Raw genomic sequence first — 6,000 nt, forward strand, 5'->3', positions numbered from 1 at the left:
AATGTAACTGAAGGAAAGGAGAGAACTCAGGGCAGCACTGAACATGGTCTTTGTACCTGCTTTTATATGCTAACACCACCTGTAACCAGACCACTTCTCCCTTGAGCAAGGTTTAGACCAGAAAACATCTTTGAAGACCACTTTTTTGCATGATATCAAGATAGCTTCCATTGGCTACACTGAAGGTGGGCTGGAAATTCTGCTCTTTACCATCAGCATCATACTCATGTCAAACTCCGGACCACCTGTTACATCTCCTACTTACGCTGATCACCAACTGAATAGCTATCTATTCATTACCTCTGCATGAAAACCACTCTGCATAATGGAGCCATGGTTCCCCCAAGGAGACTACTATAGTACAGACAAGTGACAAATGTGGGGATTACTGTAATGCCCTCAGGAGAATTAGAGCATGCCAAGAAAACACAGTCCCGTTCATCTCTACAAAAGGGATAAAACCGCTCTATCACTATTACCACCAAAGCTTCTTAATGTACAAAGCCAGAGGTATTCTGTCAAAAAGCAGTGGGATATCCGACAAGCTAAAGAACTTCATTAAACCCAAATTTCCCAGAATCATATTTCTGGAGTTTTGACAGCTTCCTCTTTGTCATCAAGAGTAGAAATTTCATGAAAGTGTCTGAAGTTCTAAGTGACAGGAACATGATCACACTTTAGAGTAAAAAAAAAAAAAAATCAACGTTATAACTTCAAAGAAAAATAAGCTAGAAGTCAAACTCAAGTAAATCAACACGTGGAATTGCTAGAGGCCCCAAAGAATTGTTTTCCTGAGCATATCCTTGTGAATAGAAAGCTGTTGAAAGGCAGATTGGTAAAAGATCATTGCATTAGAGTTTTAAGATAGTGGTTTAGTTTTGACATGTAAGATAAAAGCAACTCAGATTTACAGCTACTTCATGTAGCAAGATTCCAATGAAGTTCAAGATAAACACTGAAGAGAATTACAGTGGAGTAAGAAGTGGGGTTTTTTCTTTTGGATGATTAAACTTTTGCTGGAAAATGCTAACGTAGTTTGGTCAAAGCCTTTTGCCGATCTTAGCAAATTGTTTTGGTTGCAGAAGAAACCAGAACCTGAAGTTTCTTCAGTTCAAACCCACTTATTTCCTGTATTATTTTCTAAGTACTTCAATCTTCAATTAAAAGCTTATCGGAAACTTTTCAATTTTTTTTATATTTTGAATCTTGAAAATTAGACTACACTTAAAGCTCATTGTACTTAACTTTTGAATCACAAAAAACATTGGTAGAAATAAACTGAACAAAAAGATGTGATCATCTCCCATCACAGAAAGACTGACAAACAGATGCCCCTGAATAACCTGAACGAGCGTGTTAGGAATGCTTTGCAGCCAAGTTTGGACCAGACAATATCCCCAGGTCCCTTTGTCCAAATTATTCCATAAACCCATCTCTCAGTTATTCAGAGAGGTCTGAAAATAGTTCCCAGCTCTGTACAGTTCAGTCTTCAGGCTTACGGTAGAGGTCAGTCCCTGACAAATTCAAAATCATTCTATTGGATTTAACATTCTCATACCAGTTTTCCAGGAAGGAGAAGAAAATAATCTGTTCTTTCCTGTACTAGTCAGAAGTAATAATTGAAGATGCTTTTGGACAGAAGGATGAATAATTTTACATGAACCCCAGACAAGTTCAGTTCCACACATTGCAGTGGTAGATGAAGCATGTCCTACACACATGCATGCTAGAGGATTAAAATGCAAGTGCAGCACCCATTTCTAGCAATATTCCTCAACTGAATTCAGTACCTGCCCCAGGGCTGGCCTTTCCTCCTCTTAGGCCTCAGTCACAGAGGAAAGTCCACCTCTCATGAGGAAGGCAGCAGTTTTCTAGAGGAGTGCTAGCAGGAATGCTACAGCACTTAGCCCTCTGCACCATGCCTGCCACACTAAGTTGATGGCATACACCTGCACTACATCCCTGTTAACAGCTTTGTGCAATACTCCGAATGCAACGACAGTATTTTGTCATTTAGATTTTCCTCCCCCATTTTTCCAAGGTAAGTCTCCCAGAATGAATGGGAATCCTGCATGTCCCCATTTGTGAATGGGGACCACACCACAGCTTCTAACCCCACAGTTTTCTACATTTCAGGGGTAAAGCTACCAAGGTGTTCTAGGTGCAGCTGGAAGTATCTGTGGGTTAAAGACTTAGTGACAATCACTTATCCAGAAGTGTTTTAAATAAAGAGGTGTCTTACCTTAAAGCAGCAGGCAGAAAGGATATTGAAGATGAATCTGTGAGAGTAACTGTATTACTTAAGTGAATGACAAAGGCTATTCTGAGTGGTTAATTACTTTGACCTTATATTAAAAAGCATCCCCTTTATTTTTGTTCCAGGTTTACATAATCAGTTTTTCCCCTCTTTGATCACTTAACAACACACATTTGTCCTGAGCTGTGCTATTGTTCCACTCAGACTCCAGAACACAACTGTGTACTGTTACTGCACAAAAAAGCAGAAACAGCAAGTTTTGGCATTCTGCCATTGCCATTTCACCTATTTTCATCTTAAGTGCAAACTGTTCTTTGCTTGGCAATGACTAAGATGTGTGTGTCACAGTGGGGAGGGAAAAACTATGAGCTGAAAGTCAAACAGGATATATTCTGCTCACCATGTTGTGTTTTTATGGGCTGAAAGTCACCCATGATCAGCTGATTCAAGACTTACCATGGAGAAAAATGTTACGTAAGGAGAAAAGTAAAAACACTTGGAGAAATCTCCCCTCCCCAATACATGCAGATAGTGAAGAATTAGCAAGATATCTTGGTCTTTATTTACCATTGGAGACTGGTATTTTAAGGACTTGGATTGTCAAAGGACATAGGAGCCAGCAGAGCAAAGGAAAGTTATCAGAAGGACAGGTACAGCGCTCACACTTGTGTTACTTACTGCCTTCCACCATAAAAATTAGGATGAACATATGACAAGCTATAGGATGAAAGAATAGGGCCAGCAAAGAGAGATGGCTTAAATCTGTGGTAACTGGAAGATCCTTAAAATGGCTGCTTAGTTGATATGTTTAAAAAAACCACAGTGCAGGATAAGGGCCTGAAACCAAAAGGAAGGTATACAGCTTGTCCCTTCAAGTAAGGATTTGAGACTCCAAGCTTTTCCTCATGTTGGGCCATAGTAAAGAGTGGTAAGTATAAAAATGCTGCAATGCATAATAAAACAATCAAGTCTCAGTTTAAATATTTCCTCCACTAGAATGATGGCACAAAAGAAGGCAGATAATAGTTTCAGAAAGGAGGCAGATCAGCTGCAATTCATTTCAGCAGGAAAGAATCAGTAGCTTAAGACCAAAAAAAAGAAATACATTTGTCTAAGTGAAGAGTCTCTGGAGAGAGAGCGTCAACATAGTCCAACTGTGGCTCCGAAGACATAAAACTCATCCAGAAATTTATCCTAGGAAGATCCTAAATGAACAAGATAACTTTTACAATATGGCTTAAACAAGAGCCTTACAATAATCTGGAAAAAAGAGCTTTTAAAATTGTTATTTGGTAGAAAGTTCTCCAATTCATCAGTAGAAGTTATCACCATTAGCAGTCACTGCCAACTATTTCAACTGAAGAATATTACCGTCTCATCTGCCCAGACACTAAACTGAAGTATCAAAACTAACACACAAGTCTGGAATACATGAGATCTGCATTCAGTTTGTGGCACAGCAACAGACTTGCGGACTTATTTCACAGAGGTAATAAAGAAGCAGATAAGGGGAGAACAGTATCTTCAGCTATGATTTAGGCTTAAAAGATTTGTTATATCTTTTAAGTCAAATCTATACAGATCTTAATGGGAATTTTAGTTGTTCTAGAAAACCAGCTCTTTTTCTGCTTGTGTCATCATAAGTCATCACTACCTTCAGTCTTTTGGGACTTCTTGTCTGTTTGTGAAATGGGATTGATGGATAACAGTTATCACACTGCTCTTTTCTCACCAGGCTTTGCAGCACAAGCTCTATTCCTAGCCCTAGGAGTACAAAGCCTAGCACAAAGGGACTCTGAACTCATCTGAGATCATCACTAACATCCACAAGACAAGCAGCAGTAACATACCCCACACAAGCAGCCTCTAAAAAGTCTGTAGCCGTACAAGAAAGGCTAAAAACAACCCTCCCCTCTCCCAAAATGCAGTTGTGTTTTTTTTCTTTAAATTAATGGGACTATTTGTCCTAATTATTTTAGTGAATAAACATTGGTTTATTATCTATAATTGGTTCTTATAATGAAGTGTGTTGGACATTGTACCTTGGGGAATTGTGTCCCCCTTTCCTATTGCAAACAGAAAATACTGTATCAGCAGCTTGACTACAAACTTTCTTCTAGGGTTGAACTGCTCCCACTTTATCAGGATTGACCTGTACCTGGAGCACTGCACTAGACTGAGCTCACACTGTGCTTCACAGTAACAGCATCTGCAAGGACAGTCGCTCAGATCTACACTTCTCCTATGTATACCTAATATTAAGTGTAATGTACTTGAAACCTTTAGGAGTAGGGACAGATTGAAGTTCATCCTGCTTTTCAGTCCTGCTACAGACTGTCAGGCTGACCTGAAGATTTCTCTGTGCCTCTACGGTCATTTATAAAATAAGAATAAGACTACCTCCTTTTACAAGCCCTCCTTTCACTTATTTTGTTTAGACCATACATACTTTGTGTTAAGGGTCTGACTTACTGTATAGTATCTAGTATGAGACAGGTGCCTCCCCCTGGTATTCCAATGCAAATGAAAAGGTGAAATACCAAATTTCCTGAGACATCCAGTCCCTTTCAAAGGTTGTCTAAAGAGTTTCCAGAAACATCAAGCTATTTCTTTTCAAATTAATGATTTGTATTAGAATACAGCAAACCAGATGAAAAGGGAAGGAAAAGGTCCCTTTAGCTAGAAAGGGGCATTGGATTTCTATGAGGTTGTTTGAAAGAACTGAGAAAAACTTGAGTTGCTTCTCCATGTGACCTCCATATAATACAGTCCTTGTTTCTTGCCCCCTTGATCCAGAGAGGTCTTTCCATAGGTCCCAATTCCACTTACAGATGTTTCTAAACAGGCCCCTTGTGATGCCTACAGCAGCAACACTCGTGGTTTTCACCTCCCTGTGCCTGTTCAGCTCTTGGGAACAGACACAAACAGAGCAATAAAGATCACAGGGAGCTTGCCATCCTTGTATCCTGTGACTGTGGAGAGATCAAGATTGATTGCCTTTTTGGGGCTAAAACTCAATGTGGGAAAGGCTTATGAAGTTGAGTTTAACAGGTGGAACAATTTGTTCAAAAGAAGTTGCTCAAAACTGTTATGCCCACACCACTCAGGAGCACCATTTTTATTAGTATAAGAAAGTTTGCTAAGCTTTAGAATAATCTAGCAGAACCAGGAGTTACCTTCATGTAATACTGGCTACTCCCAGCAAACATCCACACCTACATTTGACATCACCTGAAGCTATCTGCAGTTAATGTGAAACATGTTTCATCAGTAGGTTGCCAGAAAACTGTGCTCTGGATCTGCAGATTTTGGATTGTCACTTCACTATATGCTCTTATAGACAAAATGATTTGCATGCAAGCATGGCAGAAGTCAACATGGACACACAGCATGCATGTTAAAATCTCTGGCAATATGCTGCTTTGGAGAGCATCTTCCCTGCACAAATGACTAAGGAATGCAATGTATCTTGAGACTTGGTCTCACTCGGCAAGCCTTAACTACTCACTTGCAGAGAAGCAGCATAAGGTGTAGACTAAGATTTTTACCTTCCTCCCCACACCAACATTTTGCCTGGCTGCTATTGCTTTGATCTGTCAATGTTCCGGTCCTCACCAGCATCACTCAGCACCTCCTAAGCAAGATGTGTTGCAGCTGCCTAAAATCTCATTGCTTTTAAGTCTGCTGAACTGGTAAAGTGGAAGTAACCTAAGAGGAGGAAATATTTAAGGTCCAGATTAGAG

This window comes from Phaethon aethereus, assembly GCF_964289735.1.
Source record: "Phaethon aethereus genome assembly, chromosome: 9".
NCBI classification, from domain to species: domain Eukaryota; kingdom Metazoa; phylum Chordata; class Aves; order Phaethontiformes; family Phaethontidae; genus Phaethon; species Phaethon aethereus.